Raw genomic sequence first — 12,366 nt, forward strand, 5'->3', positions numbered from 1 at the left:
CAGTGTCCTCACGAAATAGGCTCCCACGTGGCCCTTGGGGGTTGTGCTGGCGACCCACCTTCCGAGAGCCTGTTGGAAATACTGCTTGCTGGTCTCAGAACCAGGAGAAGTTAGTGATTCGACAGAGCAACTGGTTTGTTCTCAACTCTTGAACTCCTGTAATGAAGCTAATTTCTTCTTTGTTCTAATCAAAAGGAAATTCAGCATCCAATTTAGCTCCATCTCGGGGCACGGAGCAGCGTCAGAATCTGCGCCTGCATGCTGCTGACCTCACCCCCGCCGGCTGGGACACCCTGGAATATTCTGTCTTCTGGAAACAACCTCCGTGGTCGCCTTCACCCCCCCCCCCGCCCCGTTTCTTCCCCTCCCCCTCCTCGTCTTCAAGGGGGACTTGGGTGAGTTTCTTTAGAAGCCCAGGGTCTGCTGGGGCTGTGCGTGTGGCCTTGCCTGAGCTTCAGGCAAATGAGATGGGCAACAAGCATGCAGTTTCTCTAACACCCACTGAACTGCTTTGTTGTGGGCATTTTCATGTTTGCTGTATTTTTCTAAAATACCAGTCTGGTTATGCCGTCTCCTTGCTTTTAATCCTGCAGAGCCACCCAGCCCCTGCAGGATGCAGCAGGCCTGCGCCTGAAACTCCCGCCACCTTGCCAGGCTCCCCCTGGGCACCTGCCTTCCTCCTGGCCCCTGGCTTGGGCACCACCAATAAAGCAGGCTCCCCACAGCCCCCCACCCCAGCGGCCTCCCCGCATCTCCCTGGGGACACTCCCCCACTGTCTCCCACCCCTCAGAGCAAGAGACTCTGAGCCCTGCCCACCCCAGGCCAGCCGAGCACCCTTCCCAGCCTCATGGCTTCCTGTTAACACTTAGTTTATATTTCATCTCTCCTGGATGAATCTGCTTTAGTTGGGATTTCAAAGAGCCAGGCCATCTGAAGCACATGCAGCCACACTGAATGAAGAAATACGTTACAGTGGCCATAACTGCAGCTTTTTAATTCTCAGTCCATTAGGGTAAATACTGCCAAAATTGCAATAATGCAGTTTAAGCTCTTAGAACTACGAGAAGGAGCCCAGTGTACTCTTATTAGACCAACGTCACCGCTACTTTCTGTCTAATGGATATCGGACGGCTGCTCACTTCTGCAAGAGGCCTGATAGCCAGCGTGGGGCATTGGCTATACCTCGTGTTCAGAAGGAATCACTTCCAAAGCAGGGTCGACGGCAGGCATGGCTCCCCTCCAGGAGGAGAGAGGAATGTTCCAGAAGAGAGAGTGCTCCTGGAGCTGGGCTCTGAGCTCTGTTCGCCCAGGCTAAGCCGAGAGGATGGATGACTGCTGGGGGCTCTGAAATGACCTGTGTGGTCCCCTGTCAGTACAGTCGAGGCGCACAGAAATCGCTGAGCTATAAGAAATATCCAGAAACCACCCTCGGCACAGCTAAGCGAACTGGGGTGACAGAACCCCTCACACATGCTGGAAAGGTGCACAGACCTTTTACCATTAAAAACCGAAGCAGATGTATTCACTAAGATTTGTTCAAGTAACGTGATTAAAATTTAAATTTTGAACCATCCTGGATGATTTCAACACGGTGAGTTGTTTTATTATTTTTGTTGTTGTTGTTCAGGGGAACAACCAACACAAATATAGGAATTATTGCATATCTGTAGTGGTTCCGATTGTTTTAAAAGTATTGACTCACTTTATCCTTGCAGGAATCCCAGGAGGCAGGTACCACATCCTGGACGAGTAAACTGAGCCGCACGGAGATTAAGTAAAGACTGGTGAGGCAGGAGTCAGGAAATAACTTCTTGGCAAAGAGTCCTTCCCTTCTCCCTGAAAGGGTGGCTTTGAAGAAAGAGTAGAAATACAAGTCTGCTCAGGTGTGTGGAACGGGGTCACCTCGCTGTACAGCAGGAAATGGGCAGAACACCGTAAACCGGCTATAATGGAAAGAATAAAAATCATCGTAAATGGAAAAAAAAAAAAAGAGTCGAAACGGTTGGGACTGGTGGCTGACCCCCGAATTTCATTCCAGGTACTTAAAGCCAGATGGTGATCTGCCAATCATCTGGCGAAACGTCACAGCAAACCTGGTGGTTTTTTGTTGTTTTTTTTTTGGTTTTTGGTTTTTTTTTTTTTTTTGATTCCTGATTCCTGATTTGAGCATACATGTCTGTACACGCCTTATTTTGTCAAGGGAGGGAAAGAAAATACCAAATTATTTACACCGACCATTCAGAAATACAAACAAGGAGTTCATGTGTGGCACAGCAGAAACAAATCGGACTCGTATCCACGAGGCGGTGGGTTCAATCCCAGGCCTCGCTCAGCGAGTGAAGGATCCGGCCTTGCTGTGAGCTGTGGTGTAGGTGGCAGGTGCGGTTCAGATCTAGCATCGCTGAGGCTGTGGTGTAGGTCAGCAGCTCTAGCTCCAGTTCGACTCCGAGCCTGGGAACCTCCATGTGCCGTGGGTTCGGCCCTAAAAAGCGAAACAAACAAAAGCACAAAAAATACAAACAATAGCGACGAATGACTCAGTGCAGCCCTCTGACATGGATAGAATCAAACTAAAACGTCCGCAGGCTCTGCTGAGACACAGCCAGTCAGATTTCCGTCTAGAGAGAAATGAACCGCTGTGAGTACCGACTCGGGATAGCATTCAAGCCAGATTTTAATTTCCACCAAGTGTGAATGTTCAAAGTGTGGAACTGCTGCATCCTGAAGGCCTTACCTGGTCCTGGAAGCACCGAGGGCTCCTTAGAGGGGCAGTCTGCTTTTATAAGCCATTATGCCAACTTGTAATTGATAAACTATCATTTCCACCTGTCTGAGCGGCTCTAGTTTTCAGTTTACACAGTTGGAATGAATCCATAAAATGTAGAAATACTATTTTTAAAGCTGAGGTTGAAGACATTCCTACATAGACACAATAAAAACACAAAACTATGGGGAAAATATGGGCTAATTTCAACGTTAAGCTATCACTAGATATGACTGCTTTACACCAAAATATAACCATGGGTACAAATAGAAAAATAAAAATATACATGCCTTAACATATAGATGTAAGTCTCCTTTTTTTCAACCGTTGTATTTTTTTATTGAAGTATAGGTGAGACGCACTATTACATAAATTACAGGTGTACAATATAGGGATTCGCAATTTTTAAGGTTATACTTCAGGTATTATTATTATTATGAAGTAATGGCTATATTCCCCATGTCACCCAACTTATCCTTAGAGCTAATTTTATACCTAATAGTTTGTGCCTCTTAATCTCCTACCCTTCCATTGATTTCAGTTTTCTAGAGGTATTTGGATATAGTAGAAATACAAAACAGAAATAAATGGCCAGGAGCTCCCCTTGTGGCTCAGTGGGTTACAAACCCGACTAGCATCCATGAGGATGTGGGTTTGATCCCTGGCTTTGCTCAGTGGGTTAAGGATCCATGAGCTGTGGTATAGGTCGCAGACACGGCTTGGATCCCACGTTGCTATGGCTGTGGTGTAGGCCAGGAGCTGCGACTCCAATTCAACCCCTAGCCTGGGAATCTCCATATACTGGAGTGCAGCCGGAAGAAAGAAAGGAAGGAAGGAAGGAAGGAAGGAAGGAAGAAAGGGCTATAGACTACCTAAATGGATCCGAGAAAGTTAGTGCCATGTTATTACCTACATTCACTGATGGGTTGTCCCTGATGTAGATATAAAGCTCTGTAAGTCACGTAACTTTTAAGGACCCACGGAGTCCGTCGTCTATGCTAAACCCATGCGGATGCTCAAAAGGCAGCAGTACTTCCTCCATCCTGTCTTGTCCCCATGACTGCCCAGACACTACTCTGTCGAAACCAGCATCACCTATTTTTCTAAAAGGTTCAAAGCAGTAACTCAGTAAAACTGGGCCAAACCACAGGGGGTTCCAGCAGGCAAGTCCTGTGAACACAGCAGTGAGCCTCTGGGAGGATCTACGGTGAGAGCTTCCCTCTGCTCTGCGGTCTTCAGCCCACGAGCCAAGAGCAGCTGTCCACAAAGTCATTCTGCTGCCAGGGTCTTATAACTGCAGCCTGCCTTCAAGAAGCTGATAAATGACTAGCTTCATTTCAATTAAAAATTATGACGCAATAACTAAACAATCTCCAAAAAAAATGACTTGAAAAATCCAAAAGCAGTTTTTCAGAAAAAAAAGCCATGTATTTCACTGGAGGAGAGGAAGCAATTATTTATTTCAATGTGGTTCCCTCAGAGCTTAAAGGGTCACTATTGAGTCAATGTTCTTTTCAAATCCCTCAGAGAAAAAAATTTGACAAATGGTTCAATATTACTCAGTAGGTGAGTGTATTTAGAGGGCGATTAACATATATTAACGGAGTTAATAAATTTACGCATTTATTAAGAGGCTTCATGAAAAAGCAGAAACTTAATTATTAATTTGAACAAATTTTTAAATTCACTTTTACAGATGTATAACATATTAGAATAACTAACAAAGATTCAATTACACACTTTCACATTTTCGTACAATAAAATTTTATTAAGTAGCTAAAACATTCACAAAAGGAAAACACTTAAGTGTAAGGTCCACATCCCAGCAATTTGCAGCTAAACAGCAGGGATATTAAGACAGGTGCAGGTCGTTAAATTTTCATTCATTAGAATTAAAAAACAGTGCATTTAATGCTAAGCGATGTGATTAATTCAACCCACTCAGAAGAGAAAGCAATTTTTACTGTTTTTCCCACATATTGCTGAAAACTTTTGACTAAATATGCCAATCATTTTGCCATTCTGTGCCTCAGTCGGGTCCACTTCAACTTTTGGTCTTCATTCTCTTCAAAGACCCCCCAACTCTGATTCTTCTCACTTGGTCCAATTCAATCCGATAGCAAGAGACTTTCATGTTCTGTTTTAAGGAGTGTTTTGGCTGCATTCACAGCACCAGGGATCGAACCTGTGCTGCAGCCGTGACAACGTGGAATCCTTAACCGCTAGTCCATCAGGAAACTCCAGAAAGAGGGGTTTTTTTGTTTTCGGTTTTTTTTTTTTTTTTTTTTTTTGAGGAAAAGCACTGTGTATGATACATACATTTGATGAAACAAAGATGAGTAGATCCCATCACTTCCCTCCACGAGATGGCCATTGGGTCTACAGAAATCAATAGCTGCTCTAATGCAAAATCCACCGTGACCTTAGTCCTTCCAGGGCTCTCTATCTTTTGCTAATGTGCACGTTCGTACTAAACAAATATTTTTGGACCTGACCAAGGGATGATAAAGTCTGGCTTTAGGAAGGAGCCATCTTTATAGGTGATGAAAACTTACTTATCGTCTATTAAACAGGTACTTGGGAGCCTGTACTGGGTCAGACACTGTCCTTGGTGTGCAGATACGGTGGGGACCAACTCGGTCCTTCCCCATAGGGTGGAGAGGATGACGGAATTGAAAGATCACAGCCCTTCTCTGACCTAAATCAAAAAACCAGCCCAGCTTTCTCCCCAGGATCTCATCTGTAGCTCTCACACAGGAAGGACCCGGTGTTTGAGGAGGGGTACATGAGAGTCAAAAACATGTGCATTCAGCCATTCTCCAAGCCTCCCTCCACTGAGCACCCACAGCCTGAAGGCCCCCTGCTAACTTCACAGTTCCCGCTTCACTTCAAGGGTATGTGAAAACAATCTTCCTGTCTCTAAAACTGGGGGATCCCTCCCTCCTGCTCCCCCCGACCATGCTAGAGCAGAAGCAAGCCCTCCGATGAGACATCTACCGTCTCTGCATTGAGGATGCTTTAACACGTAGCTCATGCAGTTGAAGCGCTGTCTACAAATAACAGCATCAAGTGCAGAAGCAGCTAAGGCTGAGCACCTGTGAGTCCCAGGCACAAGCCTCTACATGGGCCATCTCCTCTCTTCTCACAACCCCGGGGGATAGGCAGCCCCATCCCCTCATTTCACATTGGAAACTGGAGTTTGGAGGATGAAAGCACGAGCCCTGACTGCACCAGGACACAGAAGAGAAGGAGCACCTCCCCGGGGCCGCCTGGGGCCAGACTTCGGGACCTTGGTGTTCATCTCAATCAGATGCTGCCGATGAAACCCTGGAACCTTCGGACGCCATCTTTTTTGTACGAAGGATTGCTGGGTGTCACTCAGGGCACATCGAGCCAGGATGGTGATATCTGAGGGACCCACGCAGCCTGCGAGGCACGCACCTGCCCCCCAGGGAGGTGAGGACGCAAAGGGTGTGGGTCCCCCCCGCCCCCCCACCGGCCTTTCCTCAGTCAGCTTTCCCGGAGGGTCCTCTCTGTCAGGACAGGCACGAACAGCCCCCTTCCTGTCTACGTGTGTCCGCTCCTCGGTCCATGCGCCTCTGTTTGGGCCTCTCCCAGCGGGATGCTCAGGAAATGGCTTTTCTTCCTCAGGACTAGTCAGCCACTAACTTCAGGGGAACAGCCGTCTGTTTCCATTGATTGCAAATGATGCTTTATACTTTGATAAGCAATTTTTTAAAAATGTAAACTAGACTCCCGGTGTCTAGAGAAGAAAGATCCGGGCAGAACCAGGTCTCTGTCCCAGGGACAGGCAGCTGTCTGGGACCCATCCTTAAGCTGTGTTCTCACCCACTTGGCGACAGGTGAAATCCTCTCCGGCTCTTTCATCCCATGAGATGTGAATACTTGGTCAAGTGGAAGCACGGAACAAGAAGGCGAGACACGTAGGGTTTTGTCTTCACCCTGAAGACTCGGCCTAACCCCTGGGCCCTGAAACCCAGGAATCTCTGCCCTTCACTCCTGAAACGGTGTCAGAGCAATTCACACCCTCACGGAGCGGTGTGTGGGAAATGAGTCATTTGTGTAAAAGTGAGGAAGGTGTGAGCACCACCAGACTCTTATCAACGAACACCCTTCCTTTAGTTTCTGAGGAAAGGGCCTGTGTGGTCATTTGACTGTAATTAAAAACTTGTCCTCAGGAGTTCCCTGGCGGTACAACAGTTTAAGGACCCAGCATGGCCACTGCTGTGGCTCAGGTTGCAGCTGTGGCACGTGTTCTGTCTCTGACCTGGGAACTTCTACATGGCATGGCCAAAAAAAAAAAAAAAATCTGTCCCCACGTCCCCATCACCTTAACGGTCACTAAACCAGCACTCAGGAAGCTTTGCTGAGAGAGCTGAGCGTCTGGGCTCTGCAGCCTGCCGTGACTTTTCAAGCATACACAAGGAAACCGGATCCAGTCACAATTTCTCCCGAAACACACGTTTAATTCAGGTTACGTTGGAGATGAGAGCAAATGGGAACTGCACTTCTTCATACTCGGAATTCTTTCAGCAGTGACGTAAATCCAGGGCTGTCTTGTGGGGCCCCGAGAAGGGCCAACTGCGCTTTCCGGGGCGAAAGAGCACAGACCTCAGTTACAAAAACGATGAAATCACCAGGGTCCCTCTTATTTCAGGAGCCCGAAGAAATGGCTCTTTTTTAGCCAAAGGAAAGTCTCCATATAAAAACAACACATCGAAGGTACGTGGTTAATGCCATTGCTTCAGGCTCCTCCGAAAAGGTTGAGGTTTCCTCAGAAAAGGAGAAATGCTCTTCCTTTTACTGCCCAGGTGTGATTCCTTAGTCACAGCCTCTGTTCTCCACGCGTGTCCGTGTTACGGCTAAATCGGGTTGGTGTGGACACGGGAGAAATATAATCAGCTTCCCCAGAGAAAGCTGATCTCAGAGCGTGATCCGCATAGAGCTGATCTTTCTAAATCACAGGGGAAAGCAAAGCTGTACCCTTTTTGTCCCCCTGGATGTTGTTCTTTTCCTGTCATCTCCTATCACCAAAGCCCAAGAATAGCATTAAAATCGGCTCGAGTTCCAGGTACAGAGCCCTATAAATAGCCGATCTTCAAACCCTTATTTAGATTGCAAATAAAACCCCAACAGATAATGCTAAATAGTAGTCGCTTATACATTTTGTTGGCATTTTACAGAAGAACCTCTCCCTGTGTGTGGAGAGAGTTCTCTCGTGTGCAAGTCAGATACACCCGGGTCTCTGAAAACAGAGGACAATCTGGCCCCCGCTGGAAACACCCACGACCTGACGTGCACCTCCTGCCCTCTTGGTTTGGCTCACAAACTGTTATCAGCTTTTCGTTTGCTTTCTGACACTGGACTCTCCTGAGCTCCCTCCAAAGCAGGGAATTTCTAATGAATGGGCTGTTTTCTTTCCAGGTGTGATGGGATCGGTTTTCTGGAATCCTCGGTTAATTGGCTGAGATGCTTATTTGAATCAAGAAAAGGAAACTAGGAGTTTCCATCTGGGCTCAGCAGTAAGGAACCCAACTAGTATCCACAAAGACTCAGGTTTGATCCCCGGCCTCACTCCATGGGTTAAGGGTCCGGCGTTGCAGTGAACTCTGGTGTAGGTCGCAGATGTAGCTCCAATTCAACCCCTAGCCTAGGAACCTCCATATGCCGAGGGTGCAGTCTTAAAAAGACAAAAAATGAAAGGAAGGAAGGAAAGAAAAGAAAAGAAAACTAATTCATTGACTATTAGTATTTTTCGAAATAGCAGTTATTTGAATCCTGACCTAGACAGTGGGGATTTAGGGAAGCTGTTTGGCCATCCTGTCTGAATGCCTTCATACAAATGGTTTAAAACAACAACAACAACAACAAAAAGTTTTGCCTCTTTTGTCACATACATTTCAGCATTTTCTGAAGCCCTGTTTTGCCCCGACACTCATTGCGGTGGACTGTTACTATGTTTTAGACATTGCGCTAGAATATTCTGGATTATCTCCATGTTTTACATAAAGGAAACAGCCTCAGTGAAGTTACGTGTCACACAGAAGGTCACCCAGCGTCTGCAGGGCTGCAACCCAGAACCCAAATGCGCCTCCGTGCAGGGCCCCTGTCAGGGTCAGCACACAATTTCCAGGGAGCTCATCTCAGGGGCGTTGGCAGATGCTTGTCGTTTTTTTGTTTTTTGGGTTTGGTTTTGTTTTGTTTTCTAGTATCTGTGCTCAACTCACAAACTACAACAAGCTTCGTGGACTTTTTCAACAGCAGGAATTCGTAAGCCCAAAAATTTGCTTAACGCCATTGTGAATTTTCCAGCGTTTGGCTTGTTTTTTGTTTGTTTGTTTGTTTAATGCTAAGTCATTGCCTCTGCTACTAGCTGCTGACTCATCGCTTTGATGGGGGAGGAATGTTGCATTGCTGTGTGTAATCTTTTTCATGACACTCACTAAAGGCCTAACCTTCTCCTCTCATCCTGGAGATTACAGGTCTGTCGGAAGGACGTGTAACATGGAAAAGAAAAAATAATCACAATTCCCCACACTTTTCCCCACGAGGCCGTTTCTGTTGTGATGGCCTCTGAGGACACTCTCTGTGGAGGCACAAGGCCTTGAGAGCGGGCCCCTGAGTAGCATGCACTGACTCCCCACCTCACAGCAAAACTCCCGAGGTTGCTTAATCGACCCCCGCTAAATCATGGATTTGTTCACTCGGCTCTAAGCATCCGCCTGTGGAGCCCATCCCAACATAGGCTCTGGAGACTGGAGCTAAGAGACCAGGCTCTCAGCCCAAGTGGCAAGTCCCATGTCAGCGGTGAGCCGGGGTCCTGTGGGGGCAACAGGTGCCCAGACCCTAAACACACAGGGGGCATGGAGGAGGGAGACTGAGGCCCTGCTGGGGGCAGAGAGCAACACCTTCCAGAAACTTCCACCAGGGCATGGCCCACTAAAGGACCATGCGAGAAGCAGCTTCACCTTTTTGCTTTGTTTTTTGAGGACAGCCTGAGGTTCGTGCGCTCAGCCAAGGGCACTAGGCTCATTGGCTTTCTCGGTCTGCGGTGGGAGGCCCTGAGTGACCCCTTTCTAAGTCCATATTCACCCTCTCCAGGCTTCTAGTAAATACGAAATCCACCCCTTTAAAAACCCGTGTAAATGGATTCTTGGATTTTACAAAGAGAACCTAAGCGAAACATCAGTGCTGGCTTTTGCAGCCCAGCATCTTCTTCCTGATGACCCCTCTTGGTCTTGACCACGAGGTTCAGAGGCGAGTTGCGTCTCTGAAGGGCTCCTGAGGCTCACACGCAAGTCCTCCAGTTTTTCCTCATTTCAATTTCGATTCTGATCACAATTTAAAAGGAGTGGAAAACTAGTGCATTAAAAATCGACGTTACTACATCCAAGGTCAAAGGGCTCAGTCGTAATAGAAAAAAAAGAAAGAGAAAACTGGACGAGGGAGTGGGAAACATCCTGCCGGGGGAGCCTGTGAGGAGTCTGTCTTTGCAGCAGAAACTGCATCATTTACAGCTGTGCCTGCTCATTGTTTTATAGGTTATTGCAAAATAGGATACAGGGAATGCTCACAATTCGTTCTTTAGTCAAAGTGGTGGAACTTTATGGCGCAGGCGGATCTATTTCCACAGTCCCTGGGTGGACCCAGCTTCGCGGGTTTCTCCCAAAATGCAAGGCAGGGTCGCTCCAAAGCCTCCGAGGGCCCTGTGCCCCTCGGCAGGAGGCAGTTGCTCCTGGAAACACACCCGTGCTTAGGTAGCAAAGTGCTTCCCCTCAATTCCTGCCTGCACTTCCTCCCTGTGGCCTCCCCCCGACACTCACACTCACACACATACAGGCATGCGCATATATATATATGCACACACAGAGACGTGCACAGATGCATCACACACGCACGCGTGGACACACATAGAGGCATATGTATACACATGTACACAGAGATGATTACACATATGCAGACACAGACAGATGCCCACACAGGCACAGACACACATATACATAAGTGCACACACATATACACACATGCACACAGACACAAGTATACATGTGTACACACCTATGCACAGGCACACACAGACACACAAATTATTTGTTCTGGGTCAGGGGAGAGGAAGTAGCCTCACCTTTCTTCTCACCCCCCCACCCAACATTCCAGCCAGTGCTCATCCGGGCCCTCTCCTGGGTGGGGTCCCCACAAGCCAGGCTCTGAGCAAGGTCCTGGAGGAGCCCTGTGAGACCACCTGGGCAGAGCCGAGGAGCTGGGCTTCAGCCATCAGATACAGATGCCCACTGGCCAGGCCCCGAGCTCTCCTCTCACCCAGACTCATGGCAACCTGCCCCAGAGCCTTTGGGCATCTCGCCTGGAGGAGCAAAGCAAAGGCCTGTGGATAAGGAGGCTGTGACCCAAAAGGCCACCCAGACCCAGGGAGGGCTCCTCCCACAGGGAAGGCCACTTGTTCCCCCCAGGAGGGGGGGCAGTAGCCCTGCCCACTACGTTCCCCCCCCTTCCCCCGAGCCCACTGGAAAGTCTCCAGTGAACTGGACCCTGCTGGCTCAGCCACCCGCCAGCCCCACAGCCACCTGCTCCTCTGGCCACCTCTCCTGTGATGCCGTTTCTGTCCCATTTCTCTCCCAGCCCATGGAGGCTGACCTGAGTGCGTGCGCGCTGGAGAGGGCTGGAGAGGGAACTCTCACCTACTTCGTTTTCCTAAAAAAAGACATTTCTGTCCCTAAGAGGCGTAGAATTGCTGGCCCGCGGCCAGGTCACACCAGGCCAGTTTGAACCCGTCTGTCACCGTCCTGAGGTTACCCGTGGTTGCTGGGGGGGGTGGGGGTGGGCAGCAGCCCCTTTGCCTGCTTCTTCGTTTCTGCCGTAAAGTAACGGCAGCCCATTCCATGCGTTCCTTGGCTTATTTCTCAGGATCCTGTTAGGGCAGGAGCTGTTGAGCTGTTGTCCTGGGGCCTGTGGGATTTTGCAGATTTTCCCTAAAATCTGTGATCCTAGAGGCCCCAGGGCAGGCTGAAGGGAGGTGACAGGATTGGAACCTCCCCCCTCCCCTCAATTACAAGGCTATTTACACATATCTGCATACTTCAGATGCCGATGCTCCAGGTAATTTTCCTTCCATTAAATGGTAAGTGTTCTAAGTGCCCGCAACGTGAGTGCAGGCCTCTCTGGAGGAAGAGTGGCAGTGCTGGGCAGTGTCTTCCTTCTGTCTCCAGGCTGCTCCAGTTTGCAGGTTTGCGCCCACGTCCACTCCACTCCGTATTGTTTAAACACTCTCTTTAAGGTGAACCACCTGTCCTAACGTAGCCTGAGGTTAAAAATCCGCCTAATCCCACTGCTCCGCCTGATTCCAAGCAACCTGCTCTCTCCTGCAGGCAACAGAGTCCTTATTTGAGAGTGAGGCTTTCCTTGTGGCCGGTGGGTCCTGCCCTGGGAGGGCCCTGGCCCGACCATTCCAGCCTGGGGCAGAGTCTCCGCTGGCCCTTCACGCTGAATAAAGGTATTATTCGCAGTCAGATTTCCCTTCTCAGGTTATTTTTCACTGCTTGGGGTTCCATTGCCAACCTGGTAG

The sequence above is a fragment of the Sus scrofa genome, chromosome 10 (genome assembly GCF_054392235.1).
Source record: "Sus scrofa isolate SSC_HxYL_T2T_F1_AM1 chromosome 10, Sscrofa_HxYL_maternal_Yorkshire_Landrace_v2.0, whole genome shotgun sequence".
Taxonomy (NCBI): domain Eukaryota; kingdom Metazoa; phylum Chordata; class Mammalia; order Artiodactyla; family Suidae; genus Sus; species Sus scrofa.